This window comes from Gorilla gorilla, chromosome 4 (assembly GCF_029281585.2).
Source record: "Gorilla gorilla gorilla isolate KB3781 chromosome 4, NHGRI_mGorGor1-v2.1_pri, whole genome shotgun sequence".
Taxonomy (NCBI): Eukaryota; Metazoa; Chordata; class Mammalia; order Primates; family Hominidae; genus Gorilla; species Gorilla gorilla.
In genome coordinates this window covers 32,518,036-32,533,044 of record NC_073228.2, presented here as the reverse complement: position 1 = coordinate 32,533,044, position 15,009 = coordinate 32,518,036, and the positions used below count along the sequence as shown (strand labels likewise).

Genomic DNA, 15,009 nt, shown 5'->3' with positions numbered 1-15,009 from the left:
CTGCCTATAATGTGAAATCCTCCATGGCAAGGATTTTGTATGTTCGATCATTGCGTAGAATAGAACCAGACACACAGTAGGCCATCAATAAATAGTTCTGCAAGAAATCAATTTTCAGAGTGTAAGGATCCACTCAGAACAAGAATGGGGAAAGACTCATGCCAACACACACGATTGTGAAACTTCAGAACATCAGAGACAAAGGGATCTTCAAAGCTTCTGGAGAGGAGAAAAAACACATACTCAAGGATCAAGAGTCAGATTGGCTTTGAACTTTAGAATAGCAAAGTTGGAAACATTATATTCCAGTAAGGAGTCATCCTGCACTTTTTATACATTCTTTCAAATGTCCAGTGATACAGAGAAACCTTTTTCATTCACACCCAGTGACAGAGCAATCTTGAATATCTTGCAAGATTACACCTTATTTGCAAGCACATATGTGAACTAAATTCTTTCAAAATATTGTCATCAAAAATGATTAGCAAAGCAAGTTAACGTCTAAAGTTTTGTGGCTTGATATTAACTCCTTGGTGCTCAATTAAAATGAAACCCATTTATTATTCAGTCTATTTTGTGTTCCTTCATTGCATGCAATTGCAACAAGTAGACATTGGAGGCAAAAAGTAAGATTACATAACACAAAATAGATTCTCAAATGTTCCTCCAACAAAGCAGAAACTAATAATGCTTACCTCTGGTCAGTATTCATGTGGTGACCAGGGTTAGTGGTACTGCCACAAGGCTCCATGTGGCTGGATTGTTGATATTTTCTGTCAACTGTAAGTGACAGAAACTCAACTCAGTCTAGTTTTAGCTCCTGGAAATGGGAAGTCCAAGGGGTGGGTCCTGCGTCAGGCATAACTGGATCTAAGAGTGCAAATCATGTCATGGAATCTCTCCTTTTACCCTTCTCTTCGCTGCTCTTCTGTTTTCTCTGTGTGGCTTCATTTCCAGGCAGGCCGTCCCCATGTGGAAGCAAAGATGGCCAGCAAACAGCTCAGGCTTACATTTTCCTCATGGCTAGCAATTCAACTCTTTTTCAACTCTTGCTTTACCAGCATTTGCATCCATCTTTGGAAAGAATTTAGATTATGTCACTTGCTCCCTCCTTGACCAATTGTGTGATAGGGAGAATTAGGCACTGTGATTGGGCTGCCTGGTTCATAAACTGATGAGATTTGCTTTAGGGCCAGATGGTTGGTATCTGTGGGGAGAGAAAGGATGCAGAAGTTGGGAATCAAGCAGGTTCTGGATTTAAACCCATGTAGCTGACAGACCCACCTAAATCCCATAGAGTGGGAGGGTGATAGCTTTCAAAAGAAGAGGATCAGAAAAGACTCCTCCCCATCCTCCTCCCCTCAAGATAACAGATGATCACTTACATGAGATTTTCCCTAGGAGTCAAAATTCTTCACGCTGTAAGATACTAAATAAAATGCAATCGTTTTAAGAAGAGCATACTTGAGAAAATTATCACCTTGAAGTGATGGACGGCTTAATTAGAATTTAAAAAAAGAAAAAAACACAACCCACGGCATTATCCAAATTACTTGAGGTATAACATACAAACTCTTTGGTTTCTAGGAGATATGTAAATGATTCACTTGTATTTTTAATTTGTAAGTAAATGGTGCCAGGTTTCCAGACAGAAACTGAAGCCAAATCTTTATCCATGGAACTTCACAGTGAGAGGCACATCTTAGAGATGAATACAAATCCATAATACAAATTACCCTTATCTAAATGTGCCCCAATATTGTACCTCTTGTGCTCTGGTTAAGCTATTCCCACAGCTCTGGGTGTTTCAAATTAGATGTGGACTCTTCCACTTTTTTTTGAGATGGGGTCTCACTCTGTTGACCAGGCTGGAGTGCAGTGGCGTGATCACAGCCCACTGCACCATTGGCCTCCCAGGCTCAAGCGATCCTCCCACTTCAGCCTCCTGAGCAGCTGGGATTATAAGCATGCACCACCATGCCTGACTAATTTTTTGTATTTTTGGTGGAAACGGGGTTTCGCCATGTTGCCTAGGCTGATCTCAAACTCCTGGGCTCAAGTGATCCACCCACCTCAGCCTCCCAAAGTGCTGGGATTACAGGTGTGAGCCATCACGCCTGACCTCTTATTTTTTAAACATCTCCTTTATTGTACTTTATAGCTTCAGAATTGATCTGATCAAAATACATGCTATTCAACTTGCATAGTAAAATCTTTCCTTGTGTCTGTCAGAACCTGCCTAACTCCTTACTTCTATATCCTTCATCTCCCAACAGATACCAACCTTCCAGCCCCTAAAACAAATCTCAGCCCCAGGAGGGCACTCATGTCCGTCATTCAGAGATTTGGCACACAAAGTCATACTCATTGCTAGGCTAGCTCTGACATGCTCCAATAACTGGACTTCCTACTTGTCTCCAAAACCAGGCTTTCTGGTAACCAGTTTTTGTAACTACATCCCTGTCTGTTCCCTGTGCCTGGATCCCTGACTTAGAAACCTACTGAGAACCACACTTTCTTTAGACCTGGAGGCCTGCCTTGTTCTTATGAGTCTCTATTCTTATCATACCTAGGGACAGAAGGTGTGCTCCACAACTTCAGCCTAAATATCTGACAGATAACTCTCCATATTTGGAGATCTATTCAGGGAAACACTTAACATCTACCATCTGAGACATTCCATCTTCTTTGTATTGAGACGACAGGTACTGACTTTTCTTTTCTTCCTTCCTTCCTCTTTCTTTATTTTTTCTTTTCTTTTCTTTTTTTTCTTTTTCTTTTTCTTTTTCTTTTTTTTGGAGATAGTGTCTTGCTCTGTCACCCAGGGTGGAGTTCAGTGGTGTGATCTCAGTTCACTGCAACCTCTGCCTCCCAGGTTCAAGCGATTCTCCTGCCTCAGCCTCCTGAGTAGGTGGGATTACAGGCGTGCAACACCACGCCCAGCTAATTTTTGTATTTTTAGTAGAGATGGGGTTTTGCCATGCTGGCCAGACTGGTCTCGAACTCCTGACCTCAGGTGATCCACCTGCCTCGGCCTCCCAAAGTGGTGGGAATACAGGCGTACAGGCATAAGCCACTGATCCTGGCTTTTTTTTTTTTTTTTTTTTTTTGCCAGAGTCGTGCTCTGTTGCCCAGGCCGCAGTGCAGTGACTCGATCTCAGCTCACTGCAGCCTTGACCTACCTGGGTTCAGGTTATCCTCCCACCTCAGCCTCCTGAGTAGCTAGGACCACAGGCTTGCACCACCACACCCGGCTAGTTTTTGTATTTTTTGTAGAGACAGGATTTCTCCATGTTGCCCAGGCTGTGGGTACAGACTTTTCTTGGACTGTTACCTAATGTCTCTTGCTGTACCTGCCCAAGGTAGATTTACCCCCCACCCCACCTGTGCCCATCGCTGTCCCTTTCCATGCCTGTTTTACCTTGGTGGAGGAACTCTCTTCCAGTTCTTGCCCTTCTCTACACCTCTGAGGAAAGCAAGATTATTTCCCATCCTGCTGCATTTTCTCAATAACGTGAGTTTCATTTCATGAAAAAAATTACTCTTTAGGCAGAGTATTTTAAGTGGATGCTGGGAGAGTAAAGCCAAGCTGGATTGTGTAATTTTTACACATCTTTTGTGTTTCTCTCATAAGACAATTTATACTTAACTTCCTTTATTATTCCAAATTTTGTCATTTTTGTCTCTTTAGCATCTTTTTCCTCCTCCCCACCCCCCATCACCATTTTTTTTTTTTTTTGATACAGAATCTCACTGTCACACAGGCTGGAGTGCAGTGGCATGATCTCAGCTCACTGCAACCTCTGCCTCCCAGGTTGATTCTTGTGCCACAGCCTCTCAAGTAGCTGGGATTACAGGCGCACACCACACGCTTGGCTTAATTTTGTATTTTTAGTAGAGATGGGGTTTCACCATGTTGGCCAGGCTAGTCTTGAACTCCTGGCCTCAAATAATCCACCTGTCTTGGCCTCCCAAAGTGCTGGGATTACAGGCATGAGCCACAGTGCCCAGCCCTTTTCGTCCCCGTATTTTGATAATTGAGTGCCCCTTACCATGTGGGAACTAACTCTTACCCATTTGATCCATAGATCTTCCCTAGGATTCAATGTGTACATGTTTGGAGAGAAAAGTTGAGGTACTTAGGCTATGATGTAGGCCTGGGCCTACTGGAGCTATCTTCCCCGACCTTTAAAGTCACCCTGAAGAAAGCTTGAAGGTACCAAGTAATCAGGGAATGAAGCCAAGCCAAGTAGAGATGACAAAGAAGAGGCAGAAAGTCATAATGACACATACAACCCTGTCCTTCCCAGTATGTGAGCCAATAAACCACTTTTTTTTTTTTTTTTTTTTTGCTTTGCTTAAGCTACTTTGAGTTGAATTTTTGTCCTTATAATGAAGAGTCCCAACTAATATAGCCCTGTATTTCAAGAAATTCACATATCTGGCCAGGCACAGTGGCTCACATCTGTAATCCCAGCACTTCGGGAGGCCTAGGTGGGTGGATCACCTGAGGTCAGTAGTTCGAGACCAGCCTGACCAATATGGTGAAACCCCATCTCTACTTAAAATACAAAAATTAGCCAGGTGTGGTGGGGTGCACCTGTATTCTGAGCTACTCAGGAGGCTGAGACAGGAGAATTGTTTTAACCTGGGAGGCAGAGGTTGCAGTGATCCAAGATATCATCACTGAACTCCAGCCTGGGCGACAGAGTGAGAGTCCATCAAAGAAAGAAAGAAAGAGGGAGAGAGAAGGGAGGGAGGGAGGGAAATTCACATATCTAACCAAAATCCACATGTTAGAGGTCTGAGGGCTAAGCTCTTCCTTTTTCTTTCCCTTCAAGCTCTATCCCACCCCTCCGAAAGCAGATCTGGGGAGGGTTTCCTTGTAACTTGTGTTGAAGCAATGTGGCTTAAGTCCAAAGCTGAAGTAGGGCTTTCACTAATTCTATTCACATCCAGGCTTTCCAATCTATCTTTAGAAAAAGTTGGCTCTGCCAGGAAGACACTCCTTAAGCCAGTGGTGCATAGGATCAAGATCTGTTTCATAAACCCTGGCACTGCAGAAGAGATAGCATAGCAAGCATATGTGAGAGAGCAAACCCCCTTTTCAGTGCATGGCTCCTGGTTCCTGCTTCTAATAGCTTGTCCTGATGTCAGCAATCAGGTAAGTCACTCATCTTTCCCTGAAGGAAGAGCAGGCAAGGATAGTGCAGTGTGGACCCCCCAGGGAGTCTATTTCTACAAGTCTCCTTTTTGTCTGTGGATGTGGAAATATTAAGGAGAGTCACTCCCTCTGCCTCCCCATTTCTTGGGTTCTGATCCCCTTTCCTCTGGTAATAGCACCTCATCCTAGTTCTTCCCATACTACTCTTAGTACTGTACCTCGAAGGGTTGGTTTGAAGAGAAAACCCATCAGAATGGACCAATCAGAACCCATCTCTGAACTTTCTGCATCAATTTCAACTTTCTGTGTTGGCTTCCTCAGGTAATACCATCTTCAAAGTCACTTTCCTTTCCTAAGGGCCTCTGTAAAGCTGTTTCCCTGTGAAATGTGTTTCCTTATCATCTCACTTGAGTAGCTTTTTTTGTCTCCCTTTAGACCTCAACTTAAATATGACTTCTGCAACTCAAATTTACCCCTTCAGAGAGGTCTTCCCAGTCCATTCTATTTAAACCAGGACTTCCATTGTGATTCTCCAACTTAACCCTTTGTTTGTTTCACAACTGAAAGGAACAATTACTATGTTCTAAGTATGGACAGACGTAAGGAAATGAAATGTATTTGCTGCTAAAAATTGAGATGAATAAGTACATTGAACCATCTTGTAAAACTACATTTTAAAATATTCAATAGGAGAAAAATTGTTCCAAACCTGGACTGGGATGGAATATTTTTTGGAATATAATTCACAAGCTCCTTCTGGGGAGAGAATTGCATTCCTGATAAAATACTTAAGGAATTTTTCTGAACTTTAAATTATGACTTGTTCTGGGAAAACCAATCACCTAGCCATTTAACTAAGTAGAGTGACCTTAAACAAACATTCTTTTGTATCTAATCTAAAAGTGATTAACCTTTCTGTTTTCCTATAAAATATTTCTGCCAAGAGTGAATCTTTGGATTGGTCTGCTAGAGGCCTTTTCCTTGCAGTCAGATTGTAATAAAACATTGCAATTTGCTTATAACTAAATTGTCTGAAAAGTTTTGCTTTTTTATTTTTTAATTTTTATTTATTTTTGAGACAAAGTTTCATTCTTTTTTAAATTTTTTTATATATATTTTTTGAGACGGAGTCTCGCTCTGTCGTCCAGGCTGGAGTGCAACGGCACTGTCTCGCTCACTGCAAGCTCCGCCTCCTGGGTGGTTGATGCCATTCTCCTGCCTCAGCCTCTCAAGTAGCTGGGACTACAGGTGCCCGCCACCACGCCCAGCTAATTTTTGTATTTTTAGTAGAGACGGGGTTTCACCGCGTTAGCCAGGATGGTCTCGGTCTCCTGACCTCGTGATCCGCCTGCCTCGGCCTCCCAAAGTGCTGGGATTACAGGCGTGAGCCACCGCGCCCGGCCGAGAGACAGAGTTTCATTCTTGTTGCTCAGGCTGGAGTGCGATGGCACGGTTTCAGCTCACTGCAACCTCTGCCTCCTGGGTTCGCGCGATTCTCCTGCCTCAGCCTCCTAAGTAGCTGGGACTACAGGCGCCCACCGCCATGCCTGGCTGATTTTTGTATTTTTAGTATAGACGGGATTTCACCAAGTTGGTCAGGCTCCTGACCTCCGGTGTGCCACCCGCCTCAGCCTCCCAAAGTGCTGCGATTACAGGTGTAAGCCACCACACCCGGCCAGTTTTGCTTTTTAAAAAACAACAACAACAACATACATTATAGTATCTTTAGACACTATATTTATTCATAACTTCTTTTGGGTCTTGTCCTCACACTTGACTATATAGTTTTAAACTGTAAGCTACAATAGCACAGCAAGCAGGTTTGTATTACTTGGTGTTTATCCCTAGGAACAACTTAGCACAGTACCTGGCAAACAGTAGGAGCTGCAGTGATATTTGTTAAGCTGATGAGTAATAAGTGAATGAATGAAATTTAAATGTGTGCACATTTGCAACTAGATGAATTTAAACACAAATGAGTGTGCATCTCCTCTTTGTCTGTGACAAATAAACATGAAAGAATGGAATCCTTCGTTTCCCCTCTCTGATCTGTAATGTGAACATACCTGAGCCTCCTCGGCACTCTGTGATTCCCTAGGAAGGCCACTCTCAAATGTCATCTCATCCAAACAATGCAAATCCCACTACAAAAATACTGGAGAGTAATGTTTTTACTGAAGGTTTCAAGGGAAACAGAAGAGGAAGTTATGAAATACACTACTACCAGCACCTTTTAAATTTTTACCTGAGGCTGGGTGCGATGGCTCATGCCTGTAACACCAGCTCTTTGGGAGGCCGAGGCAGGCAGATCACCTGAGGTTGGGAGTTGGAGACCAGCCTGACCAACATGGAGAAACCCCGTCTCTACTAAAAATACAAAAAATTAGCTGTGCGTGGTGGCACATGCCTGTAATCCCAGCTACTCGGGAGGCTGAGGCAGGAGAATCGCTTGAACCTTGGAGGTGGAGATTGCAGTGAGCCGAGGTTGCACCACTGCACTTCCAGCCTGGGCAACAAGAGTGAAACTCCGTCTCAAAACAAACACACAAACAAACAATTCTTACCTGAAGCATTTCTCTCTCCCTAGAGAGAGAGAACCACACACCTCTCTTTTTTTTTTTTTTTGAGATGGAATCTCACTCTGTCACCCAGCCTGGAGTGCAGTGGCACAATCTCAGCTCACTGCAACCCCTGCCTCCTGGGCTCAAATGATCCTCCTACCTCAGCCTCCTGAGTAGCTGGGAGCACAGATGCGTACCACTATGCCCAGCTAAATTTGTATTTGTTGTACAGATGGGGGTTTCATCATGTTGCCCAGGCTGGTCTCGAACTCCTGAACTTAAGTGATCTGCCCACCTTAACCTCCTAAAGTGCTGGGGTTACAGGTGTGAGCCACCACACCCGACCTCTCTCTTCTTTCTCTCAAATCTGTTCAGCCTCCCCCCCTCCCCCGTCTTTGACCCTCGTACTTCCTCTCTTCCTCTTCCTCTTTTTCCCTGTTATCTTCCCCTGTAGGTCTCTTCCCTTTTCTGAAGTGAAACAAGTGACCCCCTTTTGGGTTCTTCAGTTTGCATCTCTACCTCCCCAGTAACTACTCTAAAGAAAAGCTTTTCTTCAGGATACACAATTAATAGAATATGGGAGACAGGAAGGGATGACAAATAATCATTTTTCTTTTTCTTTTTCATATTCCTTCTGTCTGAGATTACACAAAGTGGGGCGGAGAATTAATTGAGTGCGTAAAACAGTAGTGCATTTAGCGCAAAACAATAGAAAATATACCAAAAAGCCTGGGTGTGGTGGCTCACCCCTGAAATCCCAGCACTTTGGGAGGCCAAGGTGGGTGAAGCACTTGAGCCCAGGAGTTCGAGACCAGCCTGGGCAACATGGCAAAACCCCGTCTCTCCAAAAAAATAAATTAAAGAAAAAAATAGCCAGGCATGGTGGTGTGTGCTTGTAGTCCCAGCTACTTGGGAGGCTGAGGTGGGAGGATCACCTGGGCTCAGTTAGTCGAAGCTACAGTGAACCTTGGTTGTGCCACTGCACTCCAGCCAGGGTGACAGAGCAAGACCCTGTCTCAAAAAACAAAACAAAATGATATATATAGTTTTGTTTTATATGTATAACTTATAAATGTATATATTTATAAGCATGTGTGTGTATACATATATATATACACCAAAATATGAAGCCTGTACTCATATACCAAAATATGAAGCCTGTACTCATATACCAAAATACGAAGCCTGTACTCAAGAGGTCTGCAGGGACAGTCCTGTGTAATTAGACAGATTGTCCTTTAGGGGCACTAAAAGTATTAAATGATTTGCCTTGGCTTTCATTTGTGCCAAACTTGCTAGTTATGTAATTGACAACTCAACTTGTTAAGGCTTCTCTGTGTAACTTCTAAAAGAATGCATTTGTCTACCTAAAGAAAGAAACTGAGGCAAAATTAATATAGTTTATTTGGGCCAAGGTTGAGGACTGCAGCCTGGAAACACTTCCTAGTTATGTTGGGAAGTGCTCCAGAGAATAAAGGAGAGGCTTACGTTTTTATTTTTTTAATTTTAATTTAATTTTATTTATTTATTTATTTATTTTTTGAGATGGAGTTTCGTTGTTGTTGCCCAGGCTGGAGTGCAATGGCGCGATCTCTGGCTCACCGCAACCTCCACCTCCTGGGTTCAAGTAATCTCCTGCCTCAGCCTCCCGAGCAGCTGGGATTACAGGCCTGTGCCACCACACCCGGCTAATTTTGTATTTTTGGTAGAGACGGGGTTTCTCCCTGTTGGTCAAGGTGGTCTCAAACTCCCAACCTCAGTTGATCCGCCCGCCTCAGTCTCCCAAAGTGCTGGGATTACAGGAGTAAGCCACTGAGCCTGGCTGAGGCTTACGTTTTTAAAGAAAAAATAATGAATCAGGAGAGGGGGTGATTACAGAAGTCGTTTGTGAGGAATTTTCTTTTATTTTTATTTTTATTTTTTATTTTTTGGAGACAGAGTCTTGCTCTGTTTCCCAGACTGGAGTGCAGTGGCGCAATCTCGGCTCACTGCTACCTTGTGAGGAATTTTCATTGGTTTACAGAAATAATATTGATTAACGATTGGCAATATACATTGCTGAACTATAGAGTATGAGTTATGGTGTCCAGAGTATGGCATTGTTAGGTTTATTTATAGCTACTTGGGGTCAGTAAATCTAGAGCCCACATAGCAAGTAGCTTCATGAAGTGATTACCTAGCTCAAGGGGGAGTGAAGCATGACTCTTGTTACATTTCAATGCTCTGGGCCTGATAATTTAAAGTGGGGCTTGCATTTCTCAGATAAAAAGTTTCTTTTCTTTCTCACGTTGCAGATACCATCTGTATGACTTTTTTTTTTTTTTTTTTTTTTGAGGCGGCGTCTTGCTGTTGTCACCCAGCCTGCAGTGCAGCGGCACGATCTCGGCTCACTGCAACCTCTGCCCCCTGGGTTCAAGCAATTCTCCTGCCTCAGACTCCCTAGTATCTGGGATTACAGGCACCTGCCACCACTCCAAGCTAATTTTTGTATTTTTAATAGAGACAGGATTTCACCATGTTGGCCAGGCTGGTCTCGAACTCCTGACCTCAAGTCATCTGCCCGCCTCGGCCTCCCAAAGTGCTGAGATTACAGGCATGAGCCACTGTGCTCAGCCCATCTGTATGATTTTTTAAGTCACTTAATGCTCTCTCATTTAAGGGGTCTTTTATTGCCTTCCAGATGCAACCTTTCTTCATTAAAAAAAATAGCCTGGGCAACATAGTGAAACTCCATCTCTACAAAAACATACAAAAATTAGCCCAGCATGGTGGCGGGCGCCTGTAGTTCCAGCTACTCAGGAGGCTGAGGTGGGAGAATCGCTTGAGCCCAGGATGCAGAGGTTACAGTGAGCCAAGATCACTTCACTGCACTCCAGCATAGGTGAAAGAGTGAGACCCCATTTCAAAAACAAATAAATCAAAATTAAAATAAAAAATATATTGCTAAATTCTTCATTGGACAAGGATGCAATAGACGTCTTGCAGGCCTTCTTTTTGCCAGTGTGGGCTGCCAATTATATGAATATAGGTCTAAGGATGCTAGAGAAGGAATTTTCAGCATTATACCATTCAAGCAAATGTTCAATGTCCAACCAAATAGCTAATTCTATATGGGACAAAAATAGATGGAAATGTGTTATTTGTAGTTCAGCTTGTGCTTGCTTTTTTTTTAAACTTAGCAAAGAACTGATTTCATTTTTATATCCTGCTCTATTCTCTACAGTGACTTAAAAACACAATATAGAAACTTTAAAAATAGAATTTGTTATTCCCAGTGGCCCAAAAGGGATATTTAAAAGAGCCTAAAAGCAAAATATAATGTAATTCATTGTAGTGCTGCTTTTAGTGTAACTTGGGGCTTTTAAAAAAAGATGCATACTGGGTTTTTTTCTGATTATAAAATATGTCTATTGTGAAAAATTGTTTAAATTCATGAAATAAAAATCATCAGTAATCCCCAAACCAAAGATAATCCCTATTGACATTTTGGGATATTTCCTTTCATCTTTTTTTCTAGGGACAGGACCAGTTACAAGAGCGTACAACCTGTGCGGTCACGCAGGGCCCCTATTCAGAAGGGTCCCACACTTGATTTGAGGTTCTGTTGTTGCTTTCTTAAAATTCTTAATAATTTTGAACTGCATTTTCATTTTGCACTGGGCCCTGCAAATTACACATCCAGTTCTGTCTACAGATGATGCACATGCACATACTAATTATATATATAATAACATATATGTAAGATATATATTATATATAATATGTACATTATATGTATAATCTGTGTCATTAAAATTCTTTGTAAATGTTATTTTTTTCTTTTTTTTGTTCAGTCTCCATAGAGACTGTCAACAATTGCGAATGCCAACTATATTTCAAGTCATTATGGCGGGGTATTGGGAAAAGTTTTCAATTAGCAGTAATCGCACCTCGGATAAACCTCATTGGCTACGATACTGCCACTGCACAAAGCTGTAAATGTTATTTTTAACACATACTATTTAATCATATGGAAACATAATCATTTATTTAACTATGTCCCTATTTTGTTTTAAATTTTAAATTTTTTAAATTTTGTTTTAAATTGTGTACTGTTATAAATAATGATAAGAAACATCTTTTTACGTTAATTAAAAATAGATTTCTGACTATTTCCTTAAAATAACATCCCAGACATAAAACTGAAGGGATAAAAGGATATGAACATTGTTGGACCTTTGTATTTAAATTGCCAGATAGCATTCCAGAAATATTAATATTATCAGCAGAAAGTAAGAAATTCTCTTTTCATACTCTTGGTGGCAAAGAATATTATAATTTTAAAATATTTGGTAAATGAGTAAGTCAAAATATTATCCAATTACTTTAATTTCCATTTATTTGACTACCAGTAAAGAAGGTTTTAAAATATACATTTTATTAGTCATTTTTATTTCTTCTTGAAATTGTCCTTAGACTCTAAACTCCTCAACATGATTTTTAAGGCACTTGGTGTCCTACCACTCTGGGTTTATCTTCTACCACTCCTCTCCTTCCCATTCCCCACCCTATTCTAAGCTCTAGCCATACTTAATTTTATTTACTATCTACAATTTGTCATGCTTTCTCTTGCTTCTGGCACTGTAAACATTCTACACACTATTTCTGGATGTCTTTTTCAATATCTCTTGTCTGGTTAATTTCTATTTGTCCTTCAGGTCTCAGCTTAAACATCACTTCCCCAGAAAGCCTCCCCCACCCCCAGACTAGGTTGAGTGCCCTGCTAGGAGCTCCCAAATCATCCTGTATTCTTCTTCTTCTTCTTCTTCTCCTTCTTCTTCTTCTTCTTCTTCTTCCTCTTCTTCTTCTTCCTCTTCTTCCTCTTCTTCTTCCCCTTCTTCTTCCCCTTCTTCCCCTTTTTCTTCCCCTTCTCCTCCTCCTCCTCCTTCTCCTCCTCCTCCTTCTTCTTCTTCCCTTTCTTCTTCCTTTCTTTTTCTTTTTCCTCCTCTTCCTTCTTCTTTCTCCTTCTTCTTGTTCTTCTTCTTTCTTCTTCCCCTTCTCCTTCTTCTAGTACATATTTAATTTTGAAATGATTTTAGATTTAAAGAAGAGCTACAAAGATGGTACACAGAGTTCCCATGTACCCTTCATCCAGCTTCCCCAGTGTTAACATGTTACATAACCATGGTACCATGATCAAAACTAAGTTATGAACACAGTTATGATACTATTAACTACAGACTTTATTCACATTTCACTAATTTTTTTCACTAATGTCCCTTTTCTGTTCTAGGATCTAATCCTGGATAGCATATTGCATTTAGTTATCCTGTCTCCTTAGTCTCCTGTACTTCATATCTTATAGTGCTTAATGTATTTTATTATAATTTCCTCCTATTCTAGAATATAAGCTCTGTGAGAGTAAGGGCTATTTTTTAAATTTTTCATTTATTTTTATTTTTAACCATTGCAACCTCAGTTCTTACTGTCGTACAGTGTCCATAGTAAGCAGGTGGTTTATATGACTGAATAGAAAGCAGAATTTTTCCTTAAAGAGTTTCTCAGAAAATAGGGCAACACCTTCCATTTAAGTTCTTACGAAATATCCTATATTATGTTACGTTCTCTCAATTTTTTTATTCAGAGCAATAAAGTACTGTTCAAGGAACACACATTAGCCTGAAAGGACCTCATAGAATGCATGGATGCTTGTAGAGAGCATCTATTGGAATCAGTAAAAAACGGAGACAAAGACATTTAAAAACCTTTAATAATCTGTGTTTTGGGGGCTGTGACCTCACAGAGGAAAGGGCTGGAATGTCCTTGTAAACAGGTTTGTTTGTTTGGTTGGTTGGTTGGTTGGTTGGGTTTTTTTGAGATGGAGTTTCGCTCTTGTTGCCCAGGCTGGAGTTCAATGGTGCAATCTCGGCTCACTACAACCTCCAACTCCCAGGTTCAAGCGATTCTTCTGCCTCAGCCTCCCAAGTAGCTGGGATTACAGGCATGTGCCGCCATGCCCAGTTAATTTTGTATTTTTAGTAGAGACGGTTTTCACTATGTTGATCAGGCTGGTCTTGAACTCCTGACCTCAGGTGATCCCCCCATCTCGGCTTCCCAAAGTGCTGGGATTACCAGCGTGAGCCACCATGCCCAGCCGTAAACAAGTTTTAAAAGTAGATGGGGAGCCAGGCATGGTGGCTCATGCCTGTAACCCCAGCATTTTGGGAGGCCAAGGCTGGCGGATCACTTGAGGCCGGGAGTTTGAGACCAGCCTGGTGAACATGGCGAATCCTCATCTCTACTAAAAATATAAAAATTAGCTGGGCATGGCATGTGCCTGTAGTCCCAGCTACTCAGGAGGCTGAGGCACGAGAACCACTGGAACACGGGAAGCGGAGGTTGCAGTAAGCCAAGATCGTGCCACTGCACTCCAGCCTGGGAGCCTCAAAAACAAACAAAACAACAACAACAAACACAAAGTAAATGGGGGAATGGTGGGAAAGAGATGGAGGCTGAAGAACAATGCTGATTATAAAGTTCACTTCAAAAGCAATTCTGCTAAGTAAGTGGCTTACTTCCCTGGTCAAAGCAACTGTTATCTCTTGCCTGAAACTACTGCAACAGCCTTCTAAATGGTGTCTCTGAACCCCTCCTATCCATCTACAATCTTCTGTCCATGAACATCCAGAGTGATCTTTTCTTTTTCTTTTCTTTTCTTTTCTTTTTTTTTTTTTGAGGCAGAGTCTTGCTCTGTCGCCCAGGCTGGAGTGCAGTGGCGCGATCTCGGCTCACTGCAAGCTCCGCCTCCCGGGTTCACACCATTCTCCTGCCTCAGCCTCCCGAGTAGCTGGGACTACAGGCGCCCGCCACCACGCCCACCTAATTTTTTGTATTTTTAGTAGAGACGGGGTTTCACTGTTTTAGCCAGGATGGTCTGGATCTCCTGACCTCGTGATCCGCCCACCTCTGCCTCCCAAAGTGCTGGGATTACAGGCGTGAGCCACCGCGCCCAGACAGAGTGATCATTTCAAAATTCAAATCTCCTACTTAAAAACCTGTAATAGATTTGTAACTGATCTTTGAATAAAAATCAAAATTATTAATGACTTTAAAAAAAAACCTTGAATCCTTAGTCTCTCTATCTTTTTTTTTTTTTTTTTTTTTTGAGACAGGGTCTTGCTCTGTTGCCCAGGTTGGAGTTCAGTGGTGCAATCATGGCCCACTGCTGCCTTGATCTCCTGGGCTCCAGCAATCCTCACACCTCAGCCTCCTGAGTAGCTGGGACTACGGGCATGCACCCTATGC

At 41.9% G+C, this 15,009-nt stretch overlaps 1 non-coding gene across 1 annotated transcript; it reads right to left on the bottom strand.

Moving 5' to 3' along the window:
* Window positions 1-11,558: 11,558 nt before the first annotated feature.
* LOC115934708 (U4 spliceosomal RNA) lies at window positions 11,559-11,699 on the bottom strand. The gene has a single exon (XR_004070475.1). It is a non-coding gene; the product is annotated as a U4 spliceosomal RNA (small nuclear RNA).
* Between the last annotated feature and the right edge of the window lie 3,310 nt (window positions 11,700-15,009).